Source organism: Entelurus aequoreus, linkage group LG17 (genome assembly GCF_033978785.1).
Source record: "Entelurus aequoreus isolate RoL-2023_Sb linkage group LG17, RoL_Eaeq_v1.1, whole genome shotgun sequence".
In the NCBI taxonomy this organism is placed as follows: Eukaryota; Metazoa; Chordata; class Actinopteri; order Syngnathiformes; family Syngnathidae; genus Entelurus; species Entelurus aequoreus.
The window spans coordinates 5,925,523-5,937,357 of NC_084747.1; positions in this window are offsets into that span (position 1 = coordinate 5,925,523).

Below are 11,835 nucleotides of genomic sequence, written 5' to 3' on the forward strand. Positions count from 1 at the left end.
CACTTTGCGCCTAGAACAATCCGGATGGTTCTTTTCCTCTTTGTTCTGGAGGACACGATGTCCACACTTTCCAAAAACAATCTGAAATGTGGACTCGTCAGACCACCGGCGGCGTTTCTGGGTGTTGTTGATAAATGGCTTTCGCTTTGCATAGTAGAGTTTTAACTTGCTCTTACAGATGTAGCGACCAACTGTAGTTACTGACAGTGGTTTTCTGAAGTGTTCTTGAGCCCATGTGGTGATATCCTTTACACACCGATGTCGCTTTTTGATGCAGTACCGCCTAAAGGATCGAAGGTCACGGGCATTCAATGTTACGTGCAGTGATTTCTCCAGATTCTCTGAACCTTTTGATGATATTACGGCGCGTAGATGGTGAAATCCCTAAATTCCTTGCAATAGCTCGTTGAGAATTGTTGTTCTTAAACTGTTTGACAATTTGCTCACACATTTGTTGACAAAGTGGTGACCCCTCGCCCCCGTCCTTGTTTGTGAATGACTGAGCATTTCATGGAAGCTGCTTTTATACCCAATCATGGCACTCACCTGTTCACCAGTGGGATGTTCCAAATAAGTGTTTGATGAGCATTCATCAACTTTCTCAGTCTTTTTTGCCACTTGTGCCAGCTTTTTTGAAACATGTTGTAGGCATCAAATGAGCTAAAAAAAAAAAAAAAATTTCAGCACAAGCCCATTCAAGATCAGACAAACATTACAGGGAGACATAACAAGATCGCTGACGGGTCTGCCAACTTCCGGCGCCCCTTACAAAAAAGGTGATAAACAGGTAAACGTGAGGGGGTGGAGGGAGCATGGCCAGAGACAGGAGCAGACCCAACAAAGCAACCGCCTCCACCCTCGCCCGCCCACTAACTCTGGACCTGTGTCCAGTGTTCTTATAAAATAACATTCTGAGTTTAAAGAAAAGGATACGGTAAAGACATGGCTCCCATGTCCAGGCGCCATTTTAAGATGTGTAGCAAAGCCTGCTTTTTTTTCCCCTTCAAAGCCAAAAAACATCAAAAAGCGAGCGTTTGAGCGACTCTTCTTTTTAAAAGTGTAGCAATAGTGGCGAAGATGACTGTGGAGGTCTTGCGCCTCCGGGTTCTTTTGACCACCAATTACCGACAGGACAGCTTCGTTCATGGTTCTGAACAATGTTTTATTTTTCAATAAACGTCTCTTTGTGTGCTTTTCAGCCATTGGTCCTTGTCATCTCTGTCTCTCGCTCTCGTTCTCTGGATAAACGCGCCCAGGTGGGCCATCTACGCACCTGGCGCTGATCTCGAAGCCGGTCCTGGCACACCCCGCTTTGCCGCAGGTCCGCCGGCCACGTCCCCCCCACAATGACATATTTTCCTCACATTTGGTGCTCATAAACTGGCACTAGGCACACATTATTATTGTTAGAAAATCATTAAAAGGTCACTTTTGCACAATAAGGACCTTTTTTAATGTAGTTTTTGGATGAAATGACTAAAAATCAAGTGTTTGCTCATGGAAGGAGATGGTAAATATCAGCAGATTTGTTTATTTTTTTTTATTTGCTTGGGTGGATGTGAGGTTTATATTGTGTCAGGTTCAAACACTGATGACATCTATTAAACAAGACAAGAAGCAAAGAATCAAACATAGACAGAATAAAATTTGGACTCAATTTTGAGGAGAGACGCGGCAACTGTACTCTCTGTACTGTCTTGCACCACGCTCTGACGGAAAAGGTCCTTTATTTGGACACTCCCTGTTTACACAACAACATCTGCGGTATGTAAACAGCTCTTGTTTTTGGTCACATTGAAAACAAAAGAAGAAGATGCCTCGGGCTTGGGTTAGTCCTGGATTCAGCTTGGGCAGGTCTTCGATGACAATAGATAACCCCCTCCCGTCTCATCCCATGGTACACAATGGAATTTTCCAAGCCTTTGCTTGGTGCAAACAAACACAGCCTCTTGTCTGTTCATTGGGAACTCAGAACGGAAAGTTTTTTGATAATTAAAATACAAAATTTCTGACATTTTGTTTGTTTTTTTAAGTTGTGTAATGAAGCCTGCATTTATTTGTGATTAATTTGTGAAAACGAGATTAAGCAGCAAGAAAAAGCGAGTGTTTGAGCCTGAAAAGTGGAGCAAACAAGCGCTGGCGATGACAGATTTGTCTTACTTTTACATATGGCAGTTCATTAAAAAGTCAATTTAGCATTTAAGGGCACTTTAAGATTTGTTTGAACTGTTTTTTTGGGTCCGCCCTTCATGATGGAGTCATGATGGAGTGCAGACGAGGCCACCAACCCGCTGACAGCCAAGCTCGACATTCAACAGGAGGAGGTGTGACCCACATTCATCACCGGGGCGGCGTCCTTACTCCTCTCTCTTTTCTCTCTCTCGCTCTCTTTCTCGCTCATACAAATCCCGGGTTTATTTTTCATTAGGATGTTTTCTTGGCGCGCTGCAGAGATTAATTGCCTGATTATCTCAGCTTTCCATCACTTTCACACGGCGCCGGCGCTGCAGCACGTCTGGCAGGGCGCCAGCCTGCAGCTGGTGCAGATGTGCCGGCGTGGGATCCTGACAGCCCCGCCTTCGCTTTTGTGCGACTTACTGTTGAGCGACGAACAGTCAGGCGTTAATGAGGCTGTGGAAGAACATTGCAAGATATACCTCTGCCAAGGCCAAACTATCATCCCTCCCTGCTATCTTAGCGGCTAATGAGGCGTGTTTGTCACACGACTAAAGTGTCATGATCCGTGGTCCGGATCATGTTTTTGTTATGTTCTGTTAGTTTTGGACTCTTTTAGTTCCTGTTTGACACCTGAGTTTGTTTTAGTTACCATGGCTACTTATGATTTTCACCTGCCTCTGGTGTTCGGGGCACGCACCTGCTTCTAATCAAAGGACTATTTAAGCCTGCCTTTGCCAGTCAGTCGGCCTGGCGTCATTATTGGTTTCATGCCACAGTTTTGTATTTGTTCTATGCCATAGTTAATGCTATTGGTTTCATGCCACAGTTTCGTGTTTGTTCTATGCCATAGTTAATGCTATTGGTTTCATGCCACAGTTTCGTGTTTGTTCTATGCCATAGTTGATGCTATTGGTTTCATGCCACAGTGTTGTGTTTGTTCTATGCCATAGTTAATGCTATTGGTTTCATGCCACAGTTTTGTGTTTGTTCTATGCCATAGTTAATGCTATTGGTTTCATGCCACAGTGTCGTGTTTGTTCTATGCCATAGTTAACTCAGTGGCCTAGTGGTTAGAGTGTCCGCCCTGAGATCGGTAGGTTGTGAGTTCAAACCCCGGCCGAGTCATACCAAAGACTATAAAAATGGGACCCATTACCCCCCTGCTTGGCACTCAGCATCAAGGGTTGGAATTGGGGGTTAAATAACCAAAAATGATTCCTGGGCGCGGCACCGCTGCTGCCCACTGCTCCCCTCACCTCCCAGGGGGTGAACAAGGGGATGGGTCAAATGCAGAGGACAAATTTCACCACACCTAGTGTGTGTGTGACAATCATTGGTACTTTAACTTAACTTTAATGCTATTGGTTTCACGCCACAGTTTTGTGTTTGTTCTATGCCATAGTTAATGCTATTGGTTTCATGCTACAGTTTTGTGTTTGTTCTATGCCATAGTTAATGCTATTGGTTTCATGCCACAGTTTCGTGTTTGTTCTATACCATAGTTAATGCTATTAGTTTCATGCCACAGTTTTGTGTTTGTTCTATGCCATAGTTAATGCTATTGGTTTCATGCTACAGTTTTGTGTTTGTTCTATGCCATAGTTAATGCTATTGGTTTCATGCCACAGTTTCGTGTTTGTTCTATGCCATAGTTAATGCTATTGGTTTCATGCCACAGTTTCGTGTTTGTTCTACGCCATAGTTAATGCTATTGGTTTCATGCCACAGTTTCGTGTTTGTTCTACGCCATAGTTAATGCTATTGGTTTCATGCCACAGTTTCGTGTTTGTTCTATGCCATAGTTAATGCTATTGGTTTCATGCCACAGTTTCGTGTTTGTTCTATGCCATAGTTAATGCTATTGGTTTCATGCCACAGTTTTGTGTTTGTTCTATGCCATAGTTAATGCTATTGGTTTCATGCCACAGTTTCATGTTTGTTCTATGCCGTAGTTAATGCTATTGGTTTCATGCCACAGTGTCGTGTTTGTTCTATGCCATAGTTAACTCAGTGGCCTAGTGGTTAGAGTGTCCGCCCTGAGATCGGTAGGTTGTGAGTTCAAACCCCGGCCGAGTCATACCAAAGACTATAAAAATGGGACCCATTACCTCCCTGCTTGGCACTCAGCATCAAGGATTGGAATTGGGGGTTAAATCACCAAAAATGATTCCCGGGCGCGGCATCGCTGCTGCCCACTGCTCCCCTCACCTCCCAGGGGGTGAACAAGGGGATGGGTCAAATGCAGAGGACAAATTTCACCACACCTAGTGTGTGTGCGACAATCATTGGTACTTTAACTTAACTTTAATGCTATTGGTTTCATGCCAAAGTTTCGTTTTTGTTCTATGCCATAGTTAATGATATTGTTTTTATACACCTGTGGCCGGGCCAAGTGATTAGGACACCTGATTCTGATCATTTGGATAGGTGGCCAAATACTTTTGGCAATATAGTGTATGTCAATCCCCATTACATTGCAATTTTCCTTTGAGTAAGACTAACAATGACCTTAAAAACTGCAGTGGGTGTAAGTCCTGAAGGCAACACAATTCTGGTCTTATATGCAGTGTGTGTGCGTGTGTGTGTGTGTGTTTACGTGTGTAAGCGCGCGAGTGTGCGTAGGCGTGTGTGTGTCTGTGCCGCTGACATTTCTGACATCCTGTGATAAAGTCCACTCCTGTTAATTATTCATAAAGGTGTTGTGGAGGAACTGTTGACATTTTCTCACAACCTGCAGGTCATTGCAGATTACTTTTTTTTTTTTTTTTTTCCCCAAATGTTTTAATTTGGTTTTGTCACTTGTCAAACACTCATATGAACATTTATAATAATAATAATTATAATGTTATAATAGGAGACAGCATATTAATCATGGTAATCATGATGATGATTACGATATTTATTTCATAATAACAATAATAATAATAATAATAATAATAACAATAATCATTATAGACATTATAATAAATGATAAATGATAAATATATATTTGAATATATATTTAATATTTAAAATCATAATGATCATGATAATAATAATGATAATGATTATGAGGTTATTTCTTAGGTTGGTTGCTGGCAGCGTGGCCCAACGATGCAGAGAAGGTAGGCGATGTGCAGGAAAGAAGGTCACAAAAATAGGTAAGCACCAGCAAGTGGTCCAGGTGTGAAGAAAAACTTAGCTAACTAAGCTGTGTCCCTCAGACCAAGCTGGGCATATGAAGAAAATACGAAGAAAAAAAACTGTTGACATTTTCTCACAACCTGCAGGTCGTTACAGATTCATTTTTATGATTTTTTTATTTTTATTTTTTATTTTTTTGGCCAAATGTATCAATTTGGTTTTGTCACTTGTCAAACACTCATATGAACATGTGTAATAATAATAATCATAATGTTAATCAATCATAACAATGATAATAGGAGTAACCATATTAATCATAATCATTATAATAATCATGATCATGATTATGATATTATTGGTTAAATTATCAAAATAATAATCATATCAATAATCATGATAATAATCATGATAATGATTATTATAATATTTGTTACATAATCATAATAATAATCATATTATTAATAATATTTAAAATCATAATGATCATTATGATAATCATGATAATGATTATGAGGTTATTTGATACGTACTTGAATGGTTGCTGGCGATGTGACCCCACGATGCAGAGAAGGTAGGCGACGTGCAGGCAAGAAGGTCACAAGAAAAACGTAGTTAACTAATACACAGACCAACATAAGCTGCGTCCCTCAGACCAAGCTGGGCATACGAAGCCTGCTGATTAGTGCTCCTAACGTCCAAGTCGGCTCAGGTGTGGCGGTCAGCGCTCGAACAGAAAATGGAACACGAAGAGGTAAGAGCGCTGAAACAGAAATAAATACCAAAATGCGAGAACGTAAACAAACACTAAGTCCAAACTGGTCCTGAAAAAAAACATTGCAGACATTTTGTAAGAATAATTGTTTCTAAATGATCACGAAAACGTTGTGTTACATTGAGGGTCTGGTGAGAAGACAAAAGCTGTCTTTGAAACCTACCAAGAGTAAGACTCGTAAAACTCCACTGTGTAGGGGGGGAAGCAAGATGAAGGTGTTCCTGTGTTCTTTCATGTATGGTAATCAACAGAAAGATATTGTTCTAACCCAAGGACTCCAAAGCAGAGAGAAGACAGGATCTGCCCAATTTCCAGACGACCTCTTTTTGAACCTCCTTTTTGAACTGGTTTACGAACGTCTTTTTGAACTATTTTATGGACCTCTTTTTGAACTATTTTAGGAACTCTTTTTGAACTGAACCTTTTCTGTGAATTGTTTACGACCTTTTTCTGTGAACTTTTTGCGACCTTTGTCCTTTGGAAACAGCGGTGGCCAAAGGGTCCAAAATAAAAGAAGGAGGCGTGCAATCTTTTGGCAGAGCGTGCTGAGATACCGCACAAGGGTACAGTGTACAGACGACTCTCCTCAATATTGAGTCCAAATTGAATTATGTCCCGGTTTAATTCTTTGCCTCTTGTCTTGTTTAATAGATGTCATCAGTGTTGGAACATTTTTTAAAGAATGCAGAACAAAAGGAGGATAAAGGGATGGCCCCGATGATAACAATTTTATGTTTTTACTTTCTCTCCTTTGTGTTTCTGTAAATCCCGACAATAATCAGTACTTTTCCTACATATGTAATTTGTGATAAGGATCACCACGCTCAGATAACAACGTTAGCTGACGTCCATCATGTTAGCAGCAACAGCGTCCACCAGTTGTACCTGTCGCTGCCGAGCCCGGCGCTTGGCGGTTGCTAGGCAACAGCATGACACCCGACGGCTTCCCACGATGCCATCAGCTCAAACTCCACCTACAATCCGAACTGTGGTGGAGTTTGAATGCCTGAAGAAGACGAGGAGTGATTAGGCTTTCATAACGGCAATAATGGACGCAGACTCTAAAGCACACCATTTCATTGTGCCTCGGCGGTGCTTTGACTCACCGCCTTTCCATTTTCTCCACCCGCTAAGTACGAACGCCTGTCATCGACTTGTCTCGCTCGCTCGCTCGCTTCGGCTTTTAAATTGAGAGCCCGTCAAACGTCGAAAATGCCGCAGAGAGACGCCCTCTTTCTTGTCCCCGGGAGGAAAATCCATCATCATCTCTTCTGAGCCACAATACAGGATTAAGTTGAGCTGAAAACATGAGTGGACTCAGTAGACCTCCTCCGCTAGGCCCGACAACCACGGCGCAAAGATCCTCTATATCAGTGGTTCGGTACTTTAACTTGAACTTAACTTAACTCAAACGTTTTTCAACGAGAACCATCGCAGAAAAAACGTGTCTCTCCAAGTACCAACATGATATTAAAACACAGTAGCGTAATAAGTCTAAGTATTCATTAAACACAAGGCAGAGGTTTTATTTAACAGTGGGGTTTGGGGAATGAGCTACAAAAGTCTGTTTTTAGCAATCAGCGACAGAAGTCTGTTTTTAGGAATCAGCTACAAAAGCCTGTTTTGGGGAATCAGCTACAAAAGTCTGTTTTGGGGAATCAGCTACAAAAGCCTGTTTTGGGGAATCAGCTACAAAAGTCTGTTTTGGGGAATCAGCTACAAAAGCCTGTTTTGGGGAATCAGCTACAAAAGTCTGTTTTGGGGAATCAGCTACAAAAGTCTGTTTTTCGGAAACAGCTACAGAAGTCGTTTTTTAGGAATCAGCTACAAAATTACATTTTTTAGGAATCAGCTACAAAATTACATTTTTTAGGAATCAGCTACAAAAGACTGTTTTGGGGAATCAGCTACAAAAGTCTGTTTTTAGCAATCAGCGACAGAAGTCTGTTTTTAGGAATCAGCTACAAAAGCCTGTTTTGGGGAATCAGCTACAAAAGTCTGTTTTTCGGAAACAGCTACAGAAGTCGTTTTTTAGGAATCAGCTACAAAATTACATTTTTTAGGAATCAGCTACAAAATTAAATTTTTTAGGAATCAGCTACAAAAGACTGTTTGGGGGAATCAGCTACAGAAGTGTTTTTCGGAAACGGCTACAGTAGTCTGTTTTTAGGAATCAGCTAGAGAATTAAATTGTTTAGGGATCAGCAACAAAAGACTGTTTTGGGGACTCAAATACAGAAGTCTGTATTTAGGAATCAGCTACAGAAGTGTTTTTAAGAAAAAATCACAGAAGTCTTTTTTTAGGAATCAGCTGCAGAAGTCTGTTTTTAAGAATCAGCTACAAAAGACTGTTTTTAGGAATCAGCTACAGAAGAGTTTTTCGGAAACAGCTATAGAAGTCGGTTTTTATGAATCAGCTACAGAAGTCAGTTTTTAGGAATCAGCTACAGAAGTGTTTTTCGGAAACAGCTACAGAAGTCTGTTTTTAGGAATCAGCTACAAAAGCCTGTTTTGGGGAATCAGCTACAAAAGTCTGTTTTTCCGAAACAGCTACAGAAGTCGTTTTTTAGGAATCAGCTACAAAATTACATTTTTTAGGAATCAGCTACAAAATTAAATTTTTTAGGAATCAGCTACAAAAGACTGTTTTGGGGAATCAACTACAGAAGTCTGTATTTAGGAATCAGCTACAAAAGCCTGTTTTGAGGAATCAGCTACAGAAGTGTTTTTCGGAAACGGCGACAGAAGTCGGTTTTTAGGAATCAGCTACAGTAGTCTGTTTTTAGGAATCAGCTAGAGAATTAAATTGTTTAGGAATCAGCAACAAAAGACTGTTTTGGGGACTCAATTACAGAAGTCTGTATTTAGGAATCAGCTACAGAAGTGTTTTTAAGAAAAAATCACATAAGTCTTTTTTTAGGAATCAGCTACAGAAGTCTGTTTTTAAGAATCAGCTACAAAAGTCTGTTTTTAGGAATCAGCTACAGAAGAGTTTTTCGGAAACAGCTATAGAAGTCGGTTTTTAGGAATCAGCTACAGAAGTCAGTTTTTAGGAATCAGCTACAGAAGTGTTTTTCGGAAACAGCTACAGAAGTCTGTTTTTAAGAATCAGCTACAAAAGTCTGTTTTTAGGAATCAGCTACAAAAGTCTGTTTTTAGGAATCAGCTAAAAAAGCCTGTTTTGGGGAATCAGCTACAAAAGCCTGTTTTGGGGAATCAGCTACAGAAGTCTGTTTTTAAGAATCAGCTACAAAAGTCTGTTTTTAAGAATCAGCTACAGAAGTGTTTTTCGGAAACAGCTATAGAAGTCGTTTTTTAGGAATCAGCTACAGAAGTCTGTTTTTAGGAATCAGCTACAAAAGTCTGTTTTTAAGAATCAGCTACAAAAGACTGTTTTGAGGAATCAGCTACAGAAGTTTGTCTTTAGAAATCAACTACAGAAGTGTTTTTCAGAAACAGCTACAGAAGTCTGTTTTTAGGAATAAGCTACAGAAGTCTGTTTTTAGGAATAAGCTACAGAAGTCTGTTTTTATGAATAAGCTACAGAAGTCTGTTTTTAGGAATCAGCTACAGAATTATATTTTTTAGGAATAAGCTACAAAAGCCTGTTTTGGGGAATCAACTACAGAAGTCTGTATTTAGGAATCAGCTACAGAAGTTTTTTTAGGAAAAAACTACAGAAGTTTTTTTTTAGGAATCAGCTACAGAAGTCTGTTTTTAAGAATCAGCTACAAAAGTCTGTTTTTAGGAATCAGCTCCAGAAGTCTGTTTCCTAAGAACAAAAGCCTGTTTTGGGGAATCAGCTACAGAAGTCTGCTTTTAGGAATCAGCTACAGTAGTCTGTTTTTAGGAATCAGCTAGAGAATTAAATTGTTTAGGAATCAGCAACAAAAGACTGTTTTGGGGACTCAATTACAGAAGTCTGTATTTAGGAATCAGCTACAGAAGTCTGTTTTTAAGAATCAGCTACAAAAGTCTGTTTTTAGGAATCAGCTACAGAAGAGTTTTTCGGAAACAGCTACAGAAGTCTGTTTTTAGGAATCAGCTACAGAAGTCAGTTTTTAGGAATCAGCTACAGAAGTGTTTTTCGGAAACAGCTACAGAAGTCTGTTTTTCGGAAACAGCTACAGAAGTCATTTTTTAGGAATCAGCTACAGAAGTCTGTTTTTAAGAATCAGCTACAAAAGTCTGTTTTTAGGAATCAGCTACAGAAGAGTTTTTCGGAAACAGCTACAGAAGTCTGTTTTTAGGAATCAGCTACAGAAGTCAGTTTTTAGGAATCAGCTACAGAAGTGTTTTTCGGAAACAGCTACAGAAGTCTGTTTTTCGGAAACAGCTACAGAAGTCATTTTTTAGGAATCAGCTACAGAAGTCTGTTTTTAAGAATCAGCTACAAAAGTCTGTTTTTAGGAATCAGCTACAAAAGTCTGTTTTTAGGAATCAGTTAAAAAAAGCCTGTTTTGGGGAATCAGCTACAGAAGCCTGTTTTTAAGAATCAGCTACAGAAGTGTTTTTCGGAAACAGCTATAGAAGTCGTTTTTTAGGAATCAGCTACAGAAGTCTGTTTTTAGGAATCAGCTACAAAAGTCTGTTTTTAAGAATCAGCTACAAAAGTCTGTTTTTAGGAATCAGCTACAGAAGTCTGTTTTTAGGAATCAACTACAAAAGACTGTTTTGGGGAATCAGCTACAGAAGTGTTTTTAGGAAACAGCTACAGAAGTCTGTTTTTAGGAATCGGCTAGAGAATTCTGTTTTTAGGAATCAGCTACAAAAGACTGTTTTGGGGAATCAGCTACAGAAGTCTGTATTTAGGAATCAGCTACAGAAGTCTGTTTTTAAGAATCAGCTACAAAAGTCTGTTTTTAGGAATCAGCTACAGAAGTGTTTTTCGGAAACAGCTATAGAAGTCGTTTTTTAGGAATCAGCTACAGAAGTCTGTTTTTAGGAATCAGCTACAAAAGTCTGTTTTTAAGAATCAGCTACAAAAGTCTGTTTTTAGGAATCAGCAAAACAGAAGTCTGTTTTTAGGAATCAACTACAAAAGACTGTTTTGGGGAATCAGCTACCGAAGTGTTTTTAGGAAACAGCTACAGAAGTCTGTTTTTAGGAATCGGCTAGAGAATTCTGTTTTTAGGAATCAGCTACAAAAGACTGTTTTGGGGAATCAGCTACAGAAGTCTAAAATTTAAAAAAAATGTCAGAATAATTGTATCTAAGTTATCACAAAACTTTGTGTTGCCATGAATTCCCGGCGAGAAGACAAAAGCTGTCTTTGAACCTACCAAGAAGAAGGCTTGTAAAACTCCACTGTGTAGGATGGGAAGCAACATGAAGGTGTTCTGTTTCTTTGAACTGTTTTACGACCTCTTCTTTGAACCGACCTTTTCTTTGAACTGTTTTAATCAAAGGCGGTGGCTGTTTACGACCCCCGTCCCTTAGAAACAGGAGTTATATGACAGGAGTGCCATGCTGTTTTTAGGAATCAGCAGCAAAAGTCGATCCCAAGTGTAATTCGGAATGTTTGCAGCAGATTTCAAAAGCAGCCAAAGAGATTCTTCATTTGACGGGCTTTCTGCTGTTTGTAGGAAACTCATGCCAGCACGCTGGTCAAAGATCTTCTATATGTGTCAAAGGTCTTCTACAGCAGGGGTTCTCAAATGGGGGTACGCGTACCCCTGGGGGTACTTAAAGGTATGCCAAGGGGTACGTGAGATTTTTTTTTAATATTCTAAAAATAGCAACAATTCAAAAATCCTTTATGA